General features: G+C 34.0%; 1 protein-coding gene and 1 pseudogene across 1 annotated transcript in view; one reads left to right on the top strand and one right to left on the bottom strand.

Annotated features, from left to right (window-relative positions):
* Window positions 1–26466, top strand: part of NAV3 (neuron navigator 3) — a 718003-nt gene that overhangs the window by 159028 nt on the left and 532509 nt on the right. The gene's annotated exons all lie outside the window — the stretch shown is intronic.
* LOC118614033 lies at window positions 2768–2886 on the bottom strand (annotated as a pseudogene).

Raw genomic sequence — 26466 nt, 5'->3', positions numbered from 1 at the left:
TTAAAAGAACCTAAATCCATAGCTCACAATCAGCATTATTAAAATTTCCTTTTCTAGCTCAGAGTTCTTCTCTCTTCAAATTAATTCCTCAAATTCCTTTTTCAGTATCTGCCTTTAAAAAATATCCCCGTTTCTCTCTTTTAAATTCATTCAATGTAGGAAAGAATTCTTCCTGTTTTGGAAAGAGGTAAGGGAAAATCAAATCTGTTATTTCAATGGTGACTTTCACTTTCTTGACTACATATAATAAGTGAAAAGTGTCAGAAAATAATACAGTGGACTTTAACATTTCTATTTTATTAGATTTCATTTCATTCCATTTTCCTCCCCCATCCACTATCCAAAAATTTTGGTTATGACCTATCTAGTTGACTTTACAATCCATTAATGGGTTACTGGCAGCAATAAGAAGCTGAGTTACACAATTATCTTTGAATGGAGAAAGAAAGGAGTCTATGAATATGGCTAAATTAATTATTTTTCTCCTATCACCCATGTAAATGCATGTTACATTAATCGCTTTGCTAAGAATTACTCTAATGGGAATTTATATTTTGTTAAATCATATTAAAGTAATTATTAATGAAAGAAAGAAGGGTAATTAGGTCAGAGAGGAATGAAGTAAAATCCTTTCAAAATAATAGGAATAAGTGGATTATAAATTTAGTGTATTTTATATCATTTAAAATTTGTAGAGTTGTTTGGCAACAGAGTAGTTTCATATGGAAAGGAGAGAAGAGTACAACAAATTTTAGTAGGGAAAAAAATGACCAAGAAAAATTTTAAGTATTTAAAATATATGTTTTAGGACATACAATGGTAAAAGTTGGTGAGAATGTGGAAATATTAGAAAACTTATATATTGCTGGTGAAAATGTAATACAATGCAGCCACTTTGGAAAATAGTTTGGCAGTTCCACAAAATATTCCCCACTCCCGGCTCTACATCTGAGAGGTATGAGAGTATTTCTAACCCCAAAGTCCTATACAAATGTTCATAGAAGCATTATTTGTAATAGACAAAAATTGTATCAGCTGATACATAGATAAACAAAATGTGTGTACTCACTCAACCTAATATTACTCAGCAATAAAAAGAAAGGAAATGCTGATACATGCCACATCGTGGATGAATTTTGAAAGCATTATGCTATATGAAAGAATCCAGTCACAATGGGCCATGTAGTGTATGATTTCATTAATATGAAATATTCGGCATAGGCACATAGAGACATAAAGTAGATTATCAAAGGCAAGGGAAGTAAAAACAAAAATAAATGAATGGGACTACAATTAAACTAAAAAGCTCTGCACAGCAAAAGAAACCAAAAAAACCAAGAGGCAACCAACTAAATGGGAAAAGACATTTGCAAGCAATTCCTCTGATAAGGGGTTAATATCCAAAATATATAAAGAACTCATACAACTCAAGAGAAAAACAAGCAAATTAAAAATGGGCAGAGGACCTGAACAGACACTTCTCCCAAGAAGACCTACAAATGGCCAACAGATATATGAAAAGTTACTCAACTTCACTAGCTATTAGGGAAATGCAAGTCAAAAACACAATGAGATACAGTCTCACACCTGTTAGAATAGCTGTTATTGACAGGACAAGTAATAACAAGTGTTGGAGAAATTGCGAGGAAAAAGGAACCATCATACACTGCTGGTGGGAAAGTAAATTGGTACATCCACTATGACAGTATGGAGGTTCTTAAAAAAAATTAAGAATAAAATCACCCTATGACTCAGAAATTCCTCTTCTGGGTATCTATCCCTAAAATTTGAAAACATTTATTCGTAAAGATAAATGCACTCCAATGTTCATTTCAGCATATTCATGGCGGCCAAGACATGGAAACAACCAAAGTGTCCTACAATAGATGACTGAATAAAGAAGATGTGGTACATACATACAATGGAATACTACTCAAACATAAGAAAAGATGAAATACTTCCATTTCCGACGACATGATGGATCTTGAAATTATCATGTGAAGTGAAATAAGCCAAAGAGGAAAATTTGAGAACCAAGTAATTTCACTCACATGTAGGATATAAAACTGAAAGCAACAAATGAACAAGACAAAGAAATAAATACTTGTAGGCAGACAACAGTTTACTGGCTACTAGAGTGAAAAGGAGGAGAAGTAGATAAGGGTAAAGGGGGTAAAATATATGGTGACGGAAGCTTAACATTGTGAGCACACGATGAAATATACATATGACATAATTTCATTAGCCAATGTCACCCCAATAAATTTAATTTAAAAAAAGTAGATTAATGGTTGACTGGGCTGAGGGTAGGATAAATCATAAGGAGTAGCTGCTAATGAGTGTTGGTTTTCTGTTTGGGATGACAAAAATGTTCTAAAATTGGATTGTAGTGTTGGTTATATGACTCTGGAAATGTACCAAAACCCACTGAATTTTACATTTTTAATGGGTGGATTTTAGAGTATATGAATTGTATCTCACTAAGGCTTTTAAAAAAGGAAATATATATTTTAGGATTGAGTGAAAGTATTAAATAAATGCTATCATTCGATGAACCAAGTGATAGTCTGTGTTTTGGATATCGTTTACATGTTCGCTTTTCATGTTACACTCCTTGAACAAGATGTCCTTTTATTTCTTTTTTTCTTTTTTTTATTCTTTTTTAGTTTTTATTATTATTATTTTTTTTAGGCGAGGCAACCCTTGGTTGACCTCAGAGCTTGCAAGGACCTTGTCAGCTTACAATTCCTTATGTTTTATTTTTTCACACCTATAGCACCTAGTCTTTCTAGGTGGTCTCCCATCCAAGTACTAACCAAGCCCAACCCTGCTTAGCTTCTGAGATCAGACTGGATTGGGCTTGTTCAGGGTGGCATGGCCATAAACAGATGTCTGTCCTCTTACTTTGAAGAGTGTAACTAGCGTAGGAATTTGGCTCAAGTTCCTATAATATCTGTGTCCATAGAATATAGTCAATTAATAAATAAATGATATTTTCAGAGAGACATCTAGAACTAAGTCCAATAAAAGGGCAAAAATTAGCTCAAGAACAGAAGGAAAGAACTATAAACAGAATAGTTTTTACAGTGTAGGCAGTAGGTTTCATACCGCTAATTTTGATTCAGGATTTTTATAACCGCTTCAAAATTAACCTTTTATTTTGTTCTTATACTTTAATTGGGCATATGAGTGCTTCTGTTTCAGCAGCGGTTTAATTGCAATTTGAGGTAATTCAGAAATAGATACTAGGGTTTTCATTTAACTTTTTTTTTTAAATAAGTTTATTTTAAAATAAACTTTGCATTTTGGAGTAATTTTAGATTTATAGAAAAATTATGAAGATAATAGAATGTTTCCTTATAATTTATGCTCTTTCCCCTAAGTTTAACCATGATATATTTGTCAAAACTAGGAAACCTCCCTATCACATTAAAATGAACTAAACTCTAGAATTTATTTGGATTTCACAAAATTTCCCAGCAATACCCTTTTTTTTCCTGTTCAATGATCCAATCTAGGTTAGCACATTACCTTTAATCATCATGACTTCATAGTGTCCTCAGACCTGTGACAATATTTTACTCTTTCCTTGTTTTTTTCTGCACAACCTTGATATTTTCAGTGATACTGGTCAGTTATTTCTTAGAATATTTGTCAATTTAATTTTGTCTAAAATATATATGTCAATATATATTAATACATAAATTTATATATTTATATATACTGAGCTATTAGGATTGGAGAAGAATACCACTTCCGCTCACCTAATAATGGGAAGTACATAGTATCGACCTGACTTATTCCTGGCTATATTCACCTTGATCACTTGACAAAGATAGTATTTGCTGGGTTTCTTCACTGGAAAATTACTATTTTCCTGATCTGTATCCTATTCTTTGGAAGCAAGGAGCATAATTTTATATAATAATAAGAGTGCTACATTTTTATTTTTCTCTTTTATTTAGACAGAATTCATTTTTTGAATTTGTGCAGTAGGCATCTCTTGCCTTTAATTAAAACATCTTATCCTTCAAATGACAAATTATTACACTTCTTAATCAAGTGAATTTGATTTTTATGACAGATCAAAGATTCCACTGTAAGTTAAGTAGCTTTTTACTAGTGACAGTAAAGGTGTTTATATAAGATGAACATTGTGAACACATTTTTAGGACAATCAAATAAAACTTTTTTCATAAGCATAGCTTTATATAAATAATAAAGGAAAATACTATACCACAAATGGCATTTTATGTTTATCTGGGAAGATATGTGGCTTTACTTATCATATGCTTGTCTTTCCACTTATGAAATTGTTTTTATTCTTGGAAATATGAATATTTGTTTTATTCACTCCATATACTTTGTGAGTTCTACATCAAAAATTATATTTTTTCCCCAGATATCTTTGTTTTAATTATTTACAAGAAATCTCCTACCCAAAGCTAAGTCTTCTTGGTCCAGTTCCCTTCTTTCCTCTTCAAGAACAAATTCCTTCAATTAGTTTCTCTTTTAATTTAATTTTCAATCTTTCCTTCATTATGGATTTCTTCACCAAGACTGATACAAACTGGCCAAGATTTAAAATGAACATGTGTGCAAGGGTGCCCATACCTTTGTATGTGTACACACACATGCAAGCTCACACATTCATGCATTCTCAAGCAAAAACACACACACACACACAAGTATCTTAGAGTTTAATGGCTCATGGTCTGTGAATCTGCCTCTGTATTCTCTGAATCTTTCATTCTTCTTCTAAATCTCTTAAAAGAAGATTATACATTTACCTATTTTATATCTCCATTTGCCTTCTTTAACCCAATTTCATTCTGACTTCTACCATTTTTTAATACTGAAATTGTTCTATGTCACCAGTCATCTCTAATTTTCTAATCAAATGGACTGACTTCTACTGGAATTTGACAGTCACTGATATACAGTGTTTATTGAATAAATATTAGTTAATTGGATGTCGAAGGAACTTTGAATACTAAATGAAATACTTGCATATAAAAATACCTTTAACACTATTGTGTTTTCTTAATTTGTTTCATTTACTGTAACTGGTGACTTTTCTTCTTTCATTTCACCTACTTATGTATCTGAATGGAGCAAGAATGTCTCTATAGTTTGACAATGTAATAGCTTTTGCAATGTATATATGATTACTGTGTGTTTTTAGTTAGTTCTCCATTAAGAATAGTTTGAGGCCTGTTGAGTCAGTCCATGACCTTCTGTTCTCCAACCACTCTACCCTTTGGGTCTTGAAAGGCAAATTTGTATTTGTTCTAGGCAATATAAAATTGGACCAAGAGGAGTATACTTCTTCCAGGATAGGCTACTTGTTCTGTTTCCTGCAAAGGATCACCTGGTCACCTAAACTAAAGACATACATATTTAAAAATGAGAGAGTAGTCCTATTCCCTAATCATATATTGGCATTAATAAAAAGGTGACAGAACCAGAGAAGGTAATCAACTGTAGTAGAGAAAGGTTTTGAAGCAATGATAAGGCAGTCTTTCACTGGTCAGCCCGTAATTTGAGAAATCTTTCCTGCAACCCTAAATAAAAACCATAAGACATTTCTCCATCTTTATATAAAGCCAAGGTGCTTTTTGCAGTGGAGTTATATCTATGCTTATGGGGCTCCAGTGGGTCTGTTCCTCTCATAATTATACTTTCATTTGAATTTCTTTATTTCAAGACATTGTAGAGAGCAATGGAATAGATATTCCTATTGGAGAGAGAGGCCTAGCTCTCAGCTCAATATTGTCAAAATTTGGGCCCAGAATGACACTAATAAATATTAATGAGGGTGACAATATCAGCAACCATTTATTGAGCACCTGCCATGTAATTACAAAAGTCATCCATGCATTTTGTCAATATTATTTCTATTCTAAAGTCAGAGATCATGTCTCTCTTATTCACTGCTGTGTCTCCATCCTTCACAGAGTCACTGGGACATTCAAAAGCATTTATTAAATGAAAGAATTGTTTTCATATTCAGAACTATCCTAGACTGATCTATTGTTAATAAAGGGAGAAACTAAAGCTTACATATGGGTAACTTGAACAAAGACATTTAAGTAATAATTATTAGTGTCAAATTTGAGCTCTAGTATATATAGCTTCAAAGCCAGAAGTGTTGACACCATACTCTGGTGGTGAGTAGTTGGATGGATAAAATAATAAGAGTGAAGAAATGAATGAATGAATTTCTTCTTATTCAGCTGTCTCTTGCCTAGGGATGTTTGTCATTTGGTTAGAATAATGGAATTGCTATTGCTGCTGGGTAGAAGGTAGCTTGAATTCTCCTTTTTTGTCCTCAAAATCCAAAGAATCTTTGGAGGTCAGAAAAAGCCAATGCACCAGGTGTACTAATAATATGAAGGCCAGCCTGCTTGGGTAGCTACAGGTCTCCAAGGTTTCCCTTTCTATAAGACATAAGCGCTTGTCATTAAAGGTGCTCAGGAATATTTTTTTCACCAAGAATGATTATGTGTGTATGTGAACAAATGATCATCTGTTAAGTGCCAGTATCATTCTTCGGGCCTTGTGAGTTCAGCTTCCAAATATGTAATTCTTCTCTGTGCTTTGTCTGGCCCAGAATATGATTAACTGTTCAAACCTGGGGAGGTCACAAATCAAAACAATCAATTTCCAAGAAGAGTGGCCTATTTGAATTCAGTTCCAAGAAGATGGTGGAATCAGAGGGGTTCTACAATAGGGCAGGTCAGAGCAAAAGACTGAGATGGGCAAGGACAGGGGATGAACATTTCAGAGAATAATGTAGTCATTATCACCCTTGAATAATATCAAATTTTGACTCTTTTATTTCCCTGTTCTACTTTACCCCTGGCAATTGCTAAGAAAATGAGTCAAAAAGTAGAGAGAAGAGGAAAGGCCATAAATCATCTACAAGTTTAATAATTCATATTTGGATCTAAAAATTTGCTTAAATTATTAGATATTTGGATGGACTCAAACATGAAAACAGAACTAAAGTAGCCAGTAATACTCTCAGAGTGCTTTTGAATGATCTATTCAGTAAAAGACAGGCTTTGTGTCTCAGAACCTTTTGCAAATTTCTAGCCACAGAGAGTTGTAGTGCATACAAGATATATCTAATATTACTACCTGTTTGTTAGAGAGTTGTAGTTGTTTAGCTGGAAACATAATATTTTAGTTGCTAAGCAAAATATATCTGTCATAAGTAATAATACCTTTACACAAATTTATCCAAGATTTTGGGAGAAATTAAATTCTGCTGATTCTCATTTACATTTCTAATGCATGCCGTTTGACTGTGCTGACTCCAAAATGTTGGTTATGACTCTGTCATATTGTTAATTTATACAGTAGCATCCTATTTGTAGACCACTAACTTCTGGGATTTGTGGAAGTTTGAGGAAGAGCATATTGCTCATCTTTCTGTAACCTCTTATTTAAAACAGTAAAATATTTTGAGATTGCTGAAGTAGAATGTTAAAGATCACTGAATGTATCTTATTTACCTTATTTTGTATTAAATCATTGGTACTTATATTTCTGTTTTTCTTCACATGTAAAACAAATACTTAAGGGAAAATAGCATTCTCGAAGATTTTGTTTTATATCATTTTTATGTTTATTCAACTCAACAACTTTATAAAAATGAAATGAAGCTATTTCTTTTATGGACATAGTTAAAGATCTCTTTAATAGTGCTTTAGTATAGTTAAAAGTGTATTCTGAAGATGGAATTCCAAGACTCTAACCTTTTTCATCTACTAGCTGTGTGATCTTTAGAAAACTTATGAACCTTTCTCTGCCTTGTTCTGGGGATTAAATGAGATGATTCTGATAATATGCCTATCTAGAACAATATGTGACACTTAGGAAACATTACTTCTATTATAATTTTTATAATCTATATAGTTTTAATTAGTAATTATATTTCTAGTAATCAAAGTATTTGAATTTGCCTACCTGATTCTTGATCAAGAAGGTTTCTATTTATTGTATTTACTTTGGGCTCTTATTTTAGCAATTTCTGGAGAATATGCTATGAGAAAACCTGAAGATATTGTACATAAGAATAAAATATAAATGCATGTATATATAATATGTAATCATTTAGCATTATTGTATTAGAAATATCGAACTATTTCAGCCTATTTCATCTATTTTGAAGATTGTCAGGTTAAAGTGCATTACTATTTTGGAAAATCTTATAAAAACTCCATGCTATACTATTTTCTTCTGTTCTTTATTAACCTAAGCCATGTTCTCAATAGATGGGCACTTCAAAATATAAAATCACTGATTTTATATTTTGATCTTTCATTTCGATAATTTATATTTTTGTATTTGTGCCCTTAGAGGAATATTTGGAAAGTAAGTTTTATGTTTGAAACTGTATAGAGCTTATTTTTATTTTATTTTAATAAGACATGGAATGTAAAGCTCTGAGATATGGTAATACCTTGATTTTCTGACATGTCAGGAAATTATGTTTTCCAGGCAAATGCATTTTTAGGTGATTGTCCCTCTATAATGTATTTCTTTCTTCCTGTCTCCTAAAGCTGTGTATAATGAACATAACATAAATTTTTTGTTATAATACAGGGCCATCATGAGGAATTTTTATTATTATCCTACCCAGTGTCACAACACTGTCATTAAGATGTATTAAAATATGTAGCTCTGCTTGACCACGTACAAAATAGATCCAGACAGCTGTCTTTGTTTGAAATCTCTTATGTGTGTTATTCCTTACCACTGGCAACGTGCCTACTCCTAGAAAACCAGTCCTCTTTATTTGCTGATACTGACTGCAAGCCATGTTTGCGGGAATTGTGTCTCAAATAACACCTGAATAGAGCCTGAGTGAGGAATTGATGTTTCTTCTTGAAGTGCAGTTCAGGGGATAAGGGAGGTGTTGGTGTATACAGATGGGCTATTGGCTCCCTTAGAGAGCTCTGCTGTAGGAATTATTTTTGATTTCTAGTATACTTTTCTAACATACAATCAAAGGATCTATATATTTAATACTTTTAATGTCTGCCCAAGTGAAGAACTTAATTGTAAATCCTCACATTATGTAGGTATTATTAGGTAGATTTGCGAAATCTTTAAAAAGGAGGAATATAATTCTGATTTCATAAATATAATCATTATATTTCATCTTAAATATAATGATTATTAAGATAGGAATAGAATATAATGTAGGTCATGGAGGAGTCTTCATGCCTGGAGATATTTCACAGAATAACCGAGGGATGACTATCAGCTATTTTCAGTCAATACTGTGGTAGTAGAGATTTTATCGGCCAGGTGACCATTCAGAAACTCTTTGGCATTTCCATTGAGTGGATTGATTCATTTAACAGTTATTTGTGAATTTTCCTTTATATTAAAGGTACTGTGGGAGGTCCCGTGGAGTTGAATAAAATAGATTGGCCCTTGTCCTCCTGAAAAGATGGGAGTAAAATAATTACAAATAATACATATTCTCAATTGTAATAAATCTTAAGAAAGAAAAGTACTGGGTGCTGTGAGTTTAAATATTAGCAAGAGGAGGTAATTTAGATTGGGAATTCAGAGATAAATTGATGCTCAAATGAGATCTGAAGGGAAAAGGGAAACCAGAAAGAACTCTGCTAACAGAGTAAGCAGCATGGGGAAATTCCTAGAGGCAGAAAGAAATTGCGAGAACTAAAAGAAGGCCAAGGTAACTGGAATGCAGTGAGCCAGGAAGAATGTATTAAGAGATAAAGATAGAGAAGTACGTAAATGCTGGGTCTTGGAGGCCACTAAGAAATTTGAGTATTTTTCCTAGTGTAAAGCTGTTGAAGAGTTTTAAGTAGGGTAATGGCATAATCAGAGTTGGTTTTTTAAAAATATTTTCTTCTCTGCTCTTTAGTGATTAATGGAAGTTGGAAGAGTGAAGGTAGAAGTGTAGAGATTGCCTAAGAGGCTATCGAAGTGTGATAAAAAGTGGTGAAAGTGATGATGGACAGAAGCGGACGGAGCCAAGATATGTAGACCAAGCCCTTACTTTCATTTTTCTGTAAAGGGGCAATAGTTCTATTTGGACAGGGTTAATATCAGTAAATATTAGCTACTATTATTATTTGTATTGTTGACCATAAACAAATAGACAGCCAAATATTCGTCCAGCAAAATGTGTTTATTTGAGAACAACAAAGAATTGCAATTCAGGAGATGTGGTCTAATGGCAAACCATGTACAAGTCCAGGGAAACAAAGGAGAGGACGGCTCTTTTATGGAATTGGGAGAAACTGTTGTAAAGGAAGAATCCATTGGAGGAAACTGAAAGTGTGAAGTATAGTGACCTTTTATTGACCGAGTTTCGTCAGTGTTCTATTGGCTGAGCTGTTACTGGGCAAGGAGGAATCTTTTCTTCCTCCTGCTGAGGTAGTAGGATAGTATCACTTTTTGGTGAAGCAAAGTACATCCCTTCCTATGGAGTCAGTGGATGTGTGTTGAGTGACACATTGTGAGAGTCTTTCAGCCTTCTGACTCTATTTTAAATAAAGTTTCTGTTCATTTATTTTTGCAGCATTATTCAGTGGACTTTTTACTAGTTGGTTAGTTAATCGAGAAGCTAGGTAACAAAGGGAAATACTAAATAATATATTCACGGTTCTATATTTTATTTTATCTTAAAACATATAAATACGCATTGCCAATCTTTTGATTCAGCATTGGGACCATTTCTTGAATATGAATCTGCCAGTTGGAGTTCTGGATTGATTTTTTTTGGTTTGGTTTTATATGAACCATTCCCATAGTTCCATCTACGACTTCCAGTTTTGGCTCTCTTAAAGCGAAGCAAGCATTTAAGGACAGTTGTGAATGTGTTTATGATGCAGGGACAAGAATGAGAGCAGAGAACTTTCTATTTTTTTTTTTTTTTTTTTTACTTTTTTCAACTTTGCCTATTATTTTATTTAAAAATAATTCATATAGGATTTTTCTTTTGTCCTTGAGCTGTTTCAAAATATTCTACCTAGTTTTTGTAGAACAAAACTTTTTAAACTCAAATTTTACCAGTTTATGTAATATTTAGTTAAAATATGTCATTTCAATAACAAGTAAAACTGATATGTGTAGGTTTGGAAACAAATACAACTGACTCCTGGCATGGATTTATTTTGACTGGAGGGAGTAAAAATGTAAGGTGATACTAGAAATTAACTTTGTATTGGTGGCAAGCAATCGGTGTGCCGTGGTCATGAGTCAGTTAGTATCTTCTTGTAGAAGTGGAGCATATCATTTAATCTAGTGGTCAGGTAACGAGAATAAAGAGTGCTTTTCCTAGGTTCTGGAAGTAGAATTGACAGGACAGGTTTTGGTGTGGGGAGAGGGAGAGTCTTGATGTTGTCTCATATTTCTGGTGGAAGCAACCATGGGAAGAAGGAATTATTTATCAAGATGGGTGGGAAGATGAGAGATAGGGTCCAAGTGCAGTTTTAAGTTTAAGACACCTGGAAGATATGCAAGTGGCTGTAATAAATAGGCCATTGGCAATGCAGCCTTAACATTAGTGAGGTCTCGATTAGCTTTGCTTGAGAGGCTGGGGGGCTTGAACAAAAATACAATGGCCCATGTGGCAAACTGAATTGTACAGAATATGGAGTCCTAGTGACCAGAGACCGTGTGGTGATGGGGAGGGCCTGAATCATGCTTGAGTAAGGAGGCAGAGTGATGTAGTTGCAGAAATGGCACTGATTGTCAGGTACAAGGGTAAGGCGAAGCTCCAAATGCAAAAACTAAACCAGGAAATCACAACAAGCATATTCAGAATTAGGAGATAATGAAGTATAGCAAGAAACAGACTAAGGTAAATACTTCAACAGCAAGACTGAGAAATGCCAGGACGTTAGAACATTGTTTTCATGTGGCATTGACTGAGCAGTGTTCAGACCAAAGCGAGAGTTCCTGGTACACAGTCACCCAGGCATGAACATTAATTTGATTTTTTGGAAGTGTCAATGGACTTTTTGTATGCCGTCTTGATCCCAGGATACCCTTGTCATCAGTGGTTTGCATTTATGGACAGCCTGTGTTATGGGTGCTAGGTTAAAGAAAGCAATTTTGAATTCCCTATTGGGACTAAGCTCCTGACCTTTGTCTTATTAACATTGTTTTGTAACAAAATAAACACTCTGATCCTACCAATTTATCATCTGCATGCACAACAATACAGACATTTGTTATCAGTAGTGCCCTAGATTCATATTGATGTGCGAATCATCCAATTGTGGTGGAATTCACATTGAAAACACAATATGTTCAGAAACTGGTGGAAATTATAATTAGATCTGAAAGATTCTGTCAATCAAAATGAATATTGTGTTGTTTTACCCAGCTGAGTTAAGAGGCAAATTGTGGTAAGGAAGGAAACGTTTATTTTTAGTTGATGAGTATAGCTAATCTGGCCTCTCAGTGTAGGGGTATTGTGCTGTGATATGAGAGATAATGTGCCTCACTGGTCATGTGATGGCTGTTAAGTAATTTCAGACACACCAGACTGAAGATTCTCATTGATTTCCCATTTCCTGAAAGACTAGAGAGCCAAATCGGAGCATCTTTTTTTTTGAAGAGGCAGTCTCTTAAAGTGTAGTTGCTTCCTTCTGATGGGAATATTTATATATTGAATATTAGGACTGAAAGTAGCATCCATTGATTTTATTGGTGGTGCATTTGATCCTTTTCCTACAAAGTGACTTTCTTTAATGTTTTAAACTTAAATGTACACATATTTGAACCTTATTAATTTTTTTCTTTAAGCAGCTAATTTAAAAAATACTCCTGAAGAAATATTATTATATATGAGAAGTCTATCAGTTTGTCATGTTTATAATACAACTTTTTAATTTTATATTTAGAGGGAGCCGAACGAACCTTTTATTACGATTTACAGTATTCTTCCACCAGATGCTGTTCTTTTTTACTTCCTTTCTCAGGGTCTGGTGTACCATTCATTCTCTTGCCAAAGCCAAAACATTGCCTTCATCCTTGACTCCTGCTTTTCTCCTGACTGTTAAGCTCCTTGTAGTATCCATTCAGTATGTTCCTTCTCAATAGCCATTGCTTAATTCTGCCCACTATCTGCCCTAATTTGTTGCAGCAGCTTTCTGCATTCTCTCTACCACTATTTTTCAATTCATTATCTTTACTTTAGTCAGCATGATATATAATTATGCAATCTCCTTGCTTAAAACATCAGTGGTCTTTCCCTTTGGATAAGAAAGAAACTACTTGGAATTTTGTATGAAGTGTTTCAAGGCTTGACCTCTTCCTATTCTTCAGCTTCAGACTCACCTATTTCTCCCTTACATTCTAAGCTTCAGGCATATGGAAACTTAATTTATGTTCTTAAATGTTACATGGCTATCTGACCCCTCAGCCATCACACACGATCTTCATTTGGTTTAGAATGCTATCTTCCTACCTTCCAGTCCTTAATTTCGATATCACTACACAGAGAAAATCTTCCCTGAGCACCACAGATGAGGATAGGTGTTCATGCAGCCATTTTATCTTATGATGGCATTTTAAAACTCTTTATTGTTGTTACCTATTTACTTGTTTGAACCTCCCAATGGACCATAAGGGATGAGACCATATCTCTTGTTGTGATTATCTATTGTCATACATTTTAGGTTTGTAATACCATCACCATGCTTCCAGAAATAATCATAATCTGTTCCAGTTACTATTTAAAAAAAAAAAAATCTCAGAACTTAGTGGTATAAGTTTTGTGTACCAGCAATCATTTCATATGCTCTTGGATTACATGGGTCAGAAATTTGGACATGGCCTATTCTAAAGGTGAGGATGGTTTGCCTCTACTTCATGGTGTCCGAAGTATTTATTAGAAACACTGGGAAGGCAAGGACTACTTTAATGGCTAGAAGATGGTATTGTCTTAAGGATTCTTCACTTTTGATAAAGCCCAATTTGTCTGTTTTCCTATTATTGCTAGTACTTTTTCCTATTATTGCTAGTCATGTCTAAGAAACTTATCACCTAACCCAAGATCATGGAAATTTACTTCATCAGGTAAATGTGGTAGTCGAGCCTCCATCCACAGTTTTTGTGCAGGAAAAAAAAAAAAAAAAAACAACCTCGTAACTCATCACTTTTTCTTATCTTCAAATTGAAAACACATGCCAAAATCCAGTTCTCTTCCTGATATTGGTATCCACCACTAATTACTGTTCCCTTGAGATGTACTTGGAAAGCAGCTTGGCTAACTTCAGTCAGAAGCATCTGAGGAATGCATACATGTGCAGAGCTCTGTGCATGTTAGTGGGATGGTGTTTCCCAGACAAGGAGATAACTTATAATGATACTAATGATGTTAGAAACCACCTGCTTAAACAAGCTCATTAAATCAAGCAATTGTGTAATTTGTGTTGACTCAACTATTACACAGACTCTGAGAAAGCTTATCCAATTTCATTCATGGAGAAATCATTCCAGAAAACAAGATCAAAATCTCTAGCGATATGTTTGGAATTGAGTATAAGTTAGGCTTCATTTTTTTTTTTCAAACAATGAATTACTATGGCTAACTTAAGCAAATAAATGAATTTATTTGAAGTTTATAGTGTAGTTTCCAGTAATGAAAGGAATACTGCAAACTAGGCTTCAGATAGACCGGAAGCAGGCATATCTATATGACTCTTGGGAGTAGGAACATTTTAATCATCTTTTTCTGGCAGCTTCATGGGATATATGAACTCAAATTGCTTACCCTTCCTTTGCAGGACCTTGCTTGAATTTCTAAGAGCTAGTATTTCAGGTTGCCTCCATACCTTACCTGTCTATGGAAGACAAGAAAAGAGAACCCATGATAATATCTTTACTCACCCTTTGGGAGTCTGAAGTGTGTGTGTGTGTGTGGGGGGGGGTGTAGCACCTTGATTTACTGCTTTACCAAGATATTGCATAGGAAGGGGAAATTGCTTTCTAAAATGAAACTGGAGACTGTTAGCAAAGCAAAAACCATTGGGACAGCTCTGAGGCAAGAGCTATCCACTGTGTTGGTATTTTTCATTAATTTAAGGACTTAAAAGCAGTCTGGATTTGCATAATTAGTTATGCTGTTGCTCAGTGATCCTCTTTAAGCATGTACAACCATAGTATGAGCTTATAACTAAGTGAATGTAGGTGCTTTAGAACTTTCGTAGTAGTGTTAAGAGTCAGGACAATACTATGCTCAGCACAATACCTAGCAAATAAAGATTAGATTTTAAAACAAGCATTGTCTTTGAAATAAAAATTATTTTAGGTTTGCTACTAGTTTAAACAGAGAATTTGGGGTTAAAACCACAAGAAAATCTTATAAAAATGAACAACAACCTTAAATCTAATGCTAATAGGAGAATTAGAAGATTCAGTTGCAATCTCAACAGATATATGTTTGCCTTTATGCCATGGAGTGTTCAAAGGTGCCAGGATAGTTCAATGGGGAAAGAAGAGTGTTTTTAACAAATAATGCTGGGACAATTATGTATCCACATGTAAAAGAATGAATTTGGACCTTACTTAATACCATAGTCAAAAATTAACTCAAAATGGATCATGGACCTTAATGTAAGAGTTACAACTATAAAACTTTTAAGAGAAAACCTAGGAGTAAAATTTTATGATCTTGGATTAGGCAGTGGATACTTAGATATGGCACCAAAAACACAAGCAACACAATGAAAAGTAGATGAACTAGACTTTATCAAAACTAGAGATTGTTGTACTTAAAAGGACACCATCAAGAAAGCGAATCAATAACCTAAAGAAAAGGAGAAAACACTTGTGATTCACATATCTGATAAGCATCTAGTATCCATACTATATAAAGAAACTTTATAATTTAGCAATAAGATAACCTGATTAAAAATAGGGAAAATGTTTGAATATGTATTTCTCTAAAAAAGATACACAAATGTCCAGTAATTACCTGAAAACATTATTAATCATCAGGGAAGTGCAAATCAAAACAACAATTAGATGCCACCTCACACCCACTAGGATGGGTGAAATCAGGAAGATTGACAATAACAGATGTTGTGAGGAAGTGACGATATTAGAACCCTTAAATATTGCTGATCGGATTGCAAAATGGTGCAGCTACTTTGGAAAACGGCTTAGTGGTCCCTCAAGATGTTCAGCAATTCCACTCCCACATATATACCCAAGAAATGCAAAGCTGTGTCACGCAAAAACCTGTACACAAATGTTTGTAGCAGCATTATTTATAGTAGCTAAGAAAATTCAGCAATTGAGGAATGGATAAACAAAATGTGATATGTCCATACAATAGAAGGTTATTTGTCATTAAAAATAAATGAAGTAGGTATGTGCTACAGTACAGATGAACCTTGAAAGCATTATGCTAAGTTAAAGAAGCCAGTCACAAAAGGCCACATGTTGATGATTACTTGTATAAAATGTTCAGATTAGGCAAATCCCCAGAAACAGAATGTAGATTAATGATTGCCAGAGACTGGAGGGATAAGGAAATGACTGATAAAGTGTATAGTTTTCTTTCTGAGGTGACAAAAATGTTCTGAAATTATGTAGTAGTGATGGTTGTGTTGGGAGGAAGAAATTTTACTCTATCCTTCTAGGTTTTTTTCATCTGGTTTAATAATTAACATGACAGATTAATAACAGAATACAATCAAATTTAATTATATATTTACATGTGGAAACCCCACATACATGAGGGAGTCTGAGATCCCCCTCTCCCCAGTACATGAGGGGGTCACAGACAGCAAGTTAAAGTGGGATAAAAATGGCATTCTGAGCTAAGGATGATGTAAAGGCCTTGGGGCTTCAAAGGGGAGGAAGGTAGGTCATTCACAGGATGATAAGAGCAGATGTTCAGGAACTAGAAGTTCACCCTACTATATAGATAGGTAATAAAAAGTTATTTCTGGTAATAACTCTTATGCACAGGGCTCCAAATTTAAATTTTTTAAGGGAGAGGTGAAAGTTTCTCATGAGCCTGCAGGCATGGATTGCCTTCAGCTTAAAATAACTCATACTCCAAAGTAACACATATTGGGGAGGTCTGTTCTGAGCCTCTTTTGTTGCACAACTCCATAAATATTCTAAAAACCACTGACTTATATAGGTGAATTTTACTTTAATAGGGTAAATTATATGGCATGTGAATTATATTACAATAAACCTATTTGGGGGGGGAAACAAAGAAGACTAGTACAATCAGAATCAGGGCTTGTCTATCTACTTGATTATGAGAGGAGGTTATTTTTGGCCTTGATTTTCATGAGTGATGTGGTATCCTGGCATGTAGAGTAATTTTCGCCTTGTCCTGCCTTTGGATGCAGTGCATGGAAGTTCTGGGCATTCTCATTCTGGAGCCATGATTGAAAGAGGGAAGAATAGAGTATCATTTGGAAAAAGTCTGCATGTGGTTGAAAGCAACAAGCATATTGAGCACCTAGTAGATGACAGACAGCTCGTGTGCTAGACAAAACATGCAATGGTGATGCATTTTTATTATTCAAGAAACTCACTTGCTTAGAGCCTTAGTTCCCACCTCTCCTGACAAAATTGCTGGAGGTCAGAGGAGAGGAGGGATCTCCTCTGTTCTAAACTGAAATTTGATAGCGTGTCAACAGATAAAGTATATAAAAACAGCCATTAATTTCCATATCAAGAATAACTTTATTCACTTAACTTGATAATGTTATAATTTTTAAAACTCTCATAACTAGTACATTGTTTGCTCTTTAGAGTAATTCAACAATAGTAATGAACATTTATTTGCCTATTGTATTTTGAATGTTAATAGAAATGATCTATTACTAAATATTTAAATAATATTAAAAGTTACAATCTGTTTTTAAGTTATATGTTCAAAATAGTTCAAAGATAATTCTACATTAGAATAAAAGTGTAACATCTTGTATTTTACTTCAGAGTAATTAACATTATCATGCATTGTTATTTAATTCAGCTAAGAGAGAAAATACGTTTTCTTCATATCTATGGTTGCTTTCTAATCTTATGTTTCTTTTTTGGGGGGAAAATATGTGCATTATTGCTAACATACAAAGATATAAAGAATGAGATATCAGTAGATATTTTGACATATGTATTCATTAAATAAAATGCAGTTGTGTCAAAAAGGGAGTTAAAGCAAATAGTATAAATGATTTCGGTGACAAAGTAGAAAGGATGAATTAAGGTAAATATAAAAGAACAGATTTGGGGGGCACTTTGATATGTTTTCATGTCTTTAGTTGCTTTTAGTCACTATTTCTGCTAATGGAATTTGGTAGTTTTGAATTTAATGTATCTGTGCTATTCAATAACTTTTTGGTAAAGGTAGAAAATTAACTACATCCCTTAATGTATATTTTCATGAAAGCCACTGTATGTGTGTATGCAAATAGTCCTTAAATACGAAAGCTTATATATCAACAGTTTTATTTCCAATATATAAGCCCCAGAGTAATTCCTTTATTTAATACAAACACATGCCTGAGTCTGTTGGCAAAAAAAGAAAATTTGATTAGTTTTTGCAAATTATCTATTCTTCAAGATGACTAGAGTCTATTTTATTTATATTAATAATTTGGTTGGCAAAAAATACAAACAGGGCCGAAGGTGCAAAATTTACTTTTTTTTTCTGTAGCTCTACTAATAATCTGGCCTAGCTAATATAAGAAAATTATTATGCTTTTATTTTTATAATGAGATGTAAAATCCCTTAAAGGCTATCTGGCAAGAATATAAAAGGAAGGCCTCAGTATTATTTCACCATCCATGCTATGTGATATTTTGTTATATATGTTGAGTGTCCACAATTCCATAGCAAATTTTATTAAATGCATACATAACAGATTCTCACTTCTAGATAACTTGGCAGTTATCACATATTTATTGCATAAACAAAAACTTTCTTAAAGGTTTTTAAAATTCTGTTTTTAACATTGTGATATTAACATCTGTTAGCAGTTATATGAAAGGTGAGTTTAACCTGTAATATAGATTCTATGCTTCCTATTCTATTTGAGGAGAGTTTCAAAGCAGATATATCTGAACATTTTTAGAAAATTGCAAAAGTTGTTCTAAGTATTTTTAATTTATGTATTATATAATTTCTTGGATTTTGATCATAGAAATAAAGCATCACAAAATGTTTTTATAGTGAGTAGTTAGGTTGAAAGATATGTTTAACATTTCTCAACATCAGTGTACATGCATACGAATGAAAGGAAGGAGAAGCAGAGAGAGGGAGATGGAGAAAGAGAAGAAAAAAGAGGAGGAAGAAAAGGAGAGGAGAGAGATGGATTTTGCTATTAAAGTTTAGAGTCCATTTTAGAGTTTAATATGTGTTTATTCAACGTGAGCGTATAAGGCTTAACATATCTTGAAAAATATATTTGATGTAACGTTTAGTGTAAGCCAAACAATGTGTTTAGTCTAGCCAGTTTTGTTCAGCAACATTTATATTCAGTGACAACCAATATAAAAATAGGAGTCCGTTATAGTCTTTGTATTTATCTAGAAATCAGAAGATCACAGGAGGAAAAAGAAGGCATGTTGTGACCTATTTTACCTCATGACGTAAAGAAAAATCTTGTTATGCCATGACTCGGTATTTGTCTGTGCCACAAATTTGTGTAATAGTTTTTGCTAAAAACACGGATATTGTAAAATTTCTCATTACTCAACAGTGTACTACTAAATTGGCATTTATACACCCAAAATTTATTGGTTATTCAAAAGAATTGAAAATAGGATCTCAAGGAGATATTTGCACAGCAATGTTCATTGTAGCATTATTTACAACAGCCAAAAGGTGAAAATAACCTAAATGTCCATCAGTGAATGAATAGATAAAGAAAATGTTGTATACAGTTGTCCTTTATATAAGTCCCTTATGTAAAATGACATAATATTTGCAAATAGCCTATATTTGTATATCGGCTACAGCAGGATATGCCTACGCTGTGGCACTTCATTTATGTGAATTGAGCATAGTGCTCAGTGCATGGCAAATTCAAGTTTTGCTTTTTGGAACTTTCTGGGATTTTTTTCCCCCAAATATTTTCAATCTGCAGTTACTTGAAACCCACCATATGGAGGGCCAACTGTATTCATGTAATGGAATAGTATTCGGTTTTAAAAATGAAGGAAGTCCTTTCATATGCTAAAACATGAATGATCCTGGAAGATTAAGTGCAATAAATTTGTCACAGAAAGACAAATACTGCATGGTTCTACTTAAATATTTAAAGTGGTCAAATTCTTAGAAATAGGAAGTAGAATGTGGTTACTAGAGACTTAGGGGGAGGCAGAAATAGGGAGTCCTTTAGTGGTATAGAGGTTCAGTTTTTCAAAATGAAAAAGTTGTAGAGATCTGTTCCACAAATATGTTATTTAGTTAACTACTACAGTACTAAACACTTAAGAATGGTTAAGATAATTTTTTACATTATATATATATATTTACCACAATAAAAATAATTCTAAAAAAAATACAAAGGGCATACAGAAGTGGTATGAAATGATATTTAGACCTTGCCTTTTTCCCAGAGGCGGGTACTAGGGAGATTTTCCCCATAAATTTTGATAAAATTAGATATTTTATAGATAAACAATGAAAATGATACCTGAATCAAGCCTTCATTATGAAAATTTAGAACTGAAAATTTTGAGTTGGAAACATTTTACTTCATAGAATAATGGCCAAAAAATAAAAGTAGATGCAGTCTATTTATCTGGGAAATTTTTCTGTTATAAAAATTTGATCAATAAACAATATATTTTTAAAACGCTGGATATGGACTGACAGGAGGAAGTCCACACTGATTCTATCTTGGATAATATACCATCTAGTATGAGAGACAGATGCCTAAATAAATAGTGGTAATTACAGCCAGTGTAAGGAGCTCAGATAGAGAGGTGCAGGAGACCAGAAGATGGAGTAACTTCCAAAGGTAGACAACGGAGGAGCTGGGATTTGAAGCATGAGCATCCACTTTCACAATGGAGAAAAATGCCTCTAGGGTAAAATAGCACAAGCAAATCCCTGGAATTGTGAAGGAAGAACATGATGACGATGAGAAGTGGCCCATTTCTGGAGTTAGAGGTTCATAAAGTGGGAACATTTGGAGCCAGATTACAGTGCTTTCCAATGAGAAATCTTATGTGGCTTATACTTTATTCTCAAGATGTTGAGGAGCTGTGCTAAGAGAGATTATAATGGTCACCATTTATTGAGGGCTAACCATGGGCAAATATATTATCTTATTCTCATTTGATAGACAAGGAAACTAAGGGTTCATAGAGGTTAAATAGCTTAATTAAAGTCACACAACAAATGATGGGCAAAGCTAGGTTTGGAGCCACAATCTCAGATTCCAAAGCCTCTGCTCTTACTGTAATACTTTACTGCACTAAGATGATTTTTAAAGAGGGGAAATACAGGTCGATGTGAATTGTGTTTAAGGAGGGTATTACAGCAATAGTGTGGAGGAAGCTTCGGGAGGAAAAGTAGGTTATGGTGGTAGTACATGTAGAAAATCATGAGTCTGAATAAAAAGCATTGGTGGGAAATTGTTGAAACTGAAACTGTGCTAATCTGAGATGTTACTGTACTTGTGTGCTAAAAAGCTCGGTCGCCATGGTGGTGGCATATATACACTGACAGTAACATGAGACCTCTGGATCAGGGAATAGACCATTTACTTACAGAACATCTTAAAGCACTAATTCCCCATGGGGCAGTGCAATGTGGACTAGATATATCTGCTTCAAAGGAGAGGAAACCCAAAATTATGGAACTCAGAGCTTAAACAAGACAGCAAGCATATCTATACCTCTATCCCCTTGGAGAGATAAATCCTATCTAGAGAGGCAAAGGAAAGTACCAGATTATTTACCTTAAAATGTAAACAAATATCTGTGGGAGATAAGCCCTCAAATCTCTCTGGCAAAATTCACTATTTCTAACTTCCAAGATATGGTTACCATTCAATCATATGTTAACTGAGATTTCCAATAATTTTTATTCAGAAAATCCTGACTAGGCAGAAATGTGAAAATATTTATAGAACACAGTTTCCCTATAGGGGTATGCACAACCTATTGAAAGTAGAATTTCTACACCTTTTATAAGATGCTGGAATCATCTGTCACAAGCTTAAAATGTCTACTATGCAAACTGAAGTGGACAGTTGTAAAGGTCTAATTATCTATAAAATCCAGTTTGAAAGTTATTTCTTAAATCATCTGGATTATTCAAGTGATAGTCCTGATACGTATATCTTGCTTTGAGTGCCAATAATGTATGTTTGAAAAGAATCTTGTTCTTTGCTTTGAAAGTTTCTGAAGAAATACCAATTAATGGGCAACAGAAGGACCAAGGAACCTTGCTTTTATTTAGTAATCCAGGCTATTATCACAATTTTAAGAATACAATAACATATCTCAAGAATAAGTCCTTGTAATAAAAAAAATAATCACATAGGGTGTGAAATTTAAAAATATTAGTTTTCTTTATTCTAGCTGATAACATTTATCATAAGCTTTTATCTAGAACATATAATGGCACCCAGTTCTGTTTTCCTAAGGAAAAAGATGGGAAATGGACTTTTTGCGTGTGTTTTATATAGGATTGTCTAGGCAGGTACCAAAAAGAAGAAATACAGTTAACACTGTTAAATCAAGAGTACATTGAACCAAATTGTCTGATATTTTGAGTTAAAAAAAGTAGTTATTTGTTTCTAGTATAATACCAGAACTTTTTATTTCCATCTTTTTTCTTATGATTTTTTTTTTATATGTGTGTTTTGGTCAAGATATAGATAGATGTAGGGAGAATAGGAAATAAGTATGGAACTTCCAAAGATCTTCAAATGTGGTATTTGACAGCAAGTAACTTTCCCAACATGTTACATATGAAATTAAATTATTAGGGTTTTAAAAATTTTTCATTTTTGTGTTACTCCCTTCTTGTATCATATCAGAGATGATATTAGCATTGATTCTATCACTTACATGCTAGAGAGGAGAACATCAACCAAAAAATCAAGCAGTGCAACTTAGTTGAAGACCAGTCTTCAGTGTGTGTGACTTTTTATTTTTATATATTTTCAAAGTGATGATAGCAGTGAAGAGGTATTTTATGATAAAAATATTCCACTGTTCTTCCACTATCAATTTGCTTTTCTGTTATTATTTTAAGTTTCAGACACACATGCGCACACACACACACACACACACACACACACACACTCATACATACATAGCAAAGTTCCAGTAGATATAAAGTAATTAATTTAACTTTCTTATTAGCATTATATTACATTTGTTTGTTTACTCAAAGAGTTGTGAAGTGCATAAAACGGAAAACTGAAAATATGAGTCAGATGTAATGTGTCTTTTTTTTTTTTTTTTTCTCATATAACCTTAGGCTAACATTAGTCCTGATGGTGATAGGTTAAAATAGTAACAGGGATGAAATGATGTCTTGTCATAGCTGTTGGACAAGATGAGACTGCTGATTTCACATTTTTATGTTGCTAATCTCATCATAGTAATTTCACAAGGCCATTTGATTGTTACTTCACCAGAATTTTTCAGTTTGTAATTTCTTCGGAATATCAGATTATTTTTGCATGTGTATTCGGATATTCTTAATAATCACTTTAAGAGAGACAATTTTGTTATGTAAGTCAAAATCTCTTAGCACAGTTAAAAGCATTTACACATCTTTGTGTGTAACAAGACAAGTCGCAAATTTTGTTGTATACCTGGGGGTGCTGCCTTCAAATGGAGAGTCTTACCGATCTCTGAAGAATTTGGTTTAGTCGGTCTGATATCGGGCCTATTAAATTTATATTTTTCAAATGTGCCTCAGGTGATACTGATGCTATGGTTGTTGGACAACACTGAGAAAATATCAATTGAGAGTCTGTCTAGTTCGAGTACGTATTAACAGAAGAGTAAACTGTGGACCAGGGAGAGTAACTATCAGGAAAGCTGCAGGTAACATAAAAACAGCTACACACTATAATAATAATAGTAATAAGTTTTACTGGCTTCTGTAAGAGGAAATGGCCATTGCAACTGATTGTTCCTCATTCATATTCAGCAGGCACTTCCTATGACTTTCTTTAACCCTCCCTTAAGTTTCTTATCTCATTGGCCAGAATTGGATCACAGCTTCATCCCTAAAACAAGTACTGACAGAGAAAATGGAATCACCAAAATTGATGTAGACTAATTCTTTTTTATCTTTAAAGCTGAAGTCAAATCCATGATCTGCCATGCCCGCTACTCAGTGGGCAAAGGTGGAATAAATGTCGTGAAATCTGAAAGGTGTTTAAGAAAAGGAAGACTTATTTTGAATTTAATTTTTCATTGAAATTCCGAAAACAGCAGTAATCTCTCTTCTGTAAACCCTTTCTGTTCTTTTTCTTTTTCTTTCCCAAACATTATGCTTATTAACCTTATTCTAGGATGATACTGTAAACTCTAAAGTGTATTTAATATGTTAAAAAGCACCAAAGAGCAACTTTTTATATTATGACTCAATGAGATTCTACTAGGAAGTTTAATTAATGTGTTACATTCATGTCACATTAGCTTGCTATTTTCAGCAAGTTTCATTACTGACTATACACTGCTATGTCAGAGACCACGTCAGGGCTAAGCACATGGTCTTGAAACGAGATAGACAAGCCCCCGTGCCTGTGGAGAGTGCTTTCCAGCTGTGGATTAAGACAAATGCAGGTGATTACAATCTTGTCTTATTTCAGGGAGCTATAACAAATACCACATACTCGGTGGCTTAAATAACAAATATTTCTGTTCTGGAGGCTGGAAGTCTGTGATCTGGTTATCAGCATTGCCAGGTGAAAGCTCTCTTCCTGGTTATGTCCTCATATGGCCTTTCCTTGGTTCATGGAGTTGGGGACAGAGGGAGAGAGAGAGAAAAGAAATTTTGAGTATTATAATTGAATTTTAAAGGCATCAATCCCAACATGGGGCCTCTACCCTCAAGACTTCATCTAAACCTAATCACCCCCCAAAAGCCCCACCTCCAAATACCATCATGTTTGGGGTTAGGGTTTCAATATATGAATTTAGGATGCAGGGACAGAAACATTCTGTCCATACTGAGTATAGTGTGGTAAATGCTGTGACAGGAATAAGCACCAGCTGCTGTGGGAGCTGGTGTAGGACCTGCTAACCAAGACTGAGAGGACCTTGTCAGGAACCTGGCCAAAGTAACACTTAAACCGAGATTTGATCTTTGAGCAGAAATTAAAAAGGGAGTAGAAAACAGTTTTCGGAAAAAGAAAAGCAAGGAAGAACACAGTTTGATTGAGGGACCCTGGCATTCAGCATTTCTGAGTGTTCAGAACAGAGTAGCCTGTGATTTAAGTGTAGATACCCAGTGTCAGATTATTAAGGGTCTTTGTAAGGTGTAGTATGAAGTTGGGACTTCCTTTTGGGGCAGATGAGGAGTGAATGAGTGGCATTGGAAGAAAGAATTGTCCTCATGGAATCTGTACCTTCAAGGGGTGACTCTTTCTGTGTGAGTAGTAGATTTCAGAAGGGCAAAGGAAGCATTTTGAAGTTCTTCATGATCCGAGTGGGGAATGAAGGAGGCTTAGATCAGTTGGAGACAGCAGAGCAATACAGAAGTCAGGTTGAAGAATTTCAGTTCAGTTGGTGTAGTTTTCTTTTTAAGTAAATGTCGTAGTTTAGGAAGAGGGGAACTTTCAGGGTTGACGCATAGGTGTCTGACCTGGATTGCTGTTCAGATGGTGAAGGCCATAAACTGAATGCTGCAGTACTACCTCTAGGACATGAAGATAAACAAACATGCTTGAGGCTGACAAAGTGATATATTTTACATAATCAACTCTTTTGTTCTTAAGTTTTAATTTTGTTTTATGTCTATTGCTAATGTCTCTAAACATAAACAATGTAATTATACATGTCTTTTCAAGTCTTCCTTGAAGCCCTTCTGATCTGTCATTTAAAAATTTTTAACTTTCACTTTGGCATTTATAGGTATAATATCACACAGCTGCATGAGTTTTGAATTATGTAGGGGTTTTACTTATATTTTCACTTTTCTTTGTTTTTGGCTTGTCATTATCTTTATTATTAAGCACTTGGGAGTGCCTTCTATTTCTTCTATATCTTATTAAGATATCTGGTTTTGACTGATTAAAATGTCCATCACATAAAATGTAAATGTGGCTGCTGGCAAGGATAAACATTATGTAAACTTAAAACAACAAGCACATACTCCAGGTCTAAAAGGTTAGATGTACTGGAAATTATTACCGTTCTCATTATTACTACCTAAAGAAACTATCAGGAAACCACTACATTTGTAATTTTGTTATTTATCAACTATGTGCAGAGCACCAATAACTGAATGAA

The sequence above is a fragment of the Rousettus aegyptiacus genome, unplaced genomic scaffold, assembly GCF_014176215.1.
Source record: "Rousettus aegyptiacus isolate mRouAeg1 unplaced genomic scaffold, mRouAeg1.p scaffold_m13_p_2, whole genome shotgun sequence".
NCBI lineage: Eukaryota > Metazoa > Chordata > Mammalia > Chiroptera > Pteropodidae > Rousettus > Rousettus aegyptiacus.
This window is presented reverse-complemented; position numbering and strand designations above follow the sequence as displayed.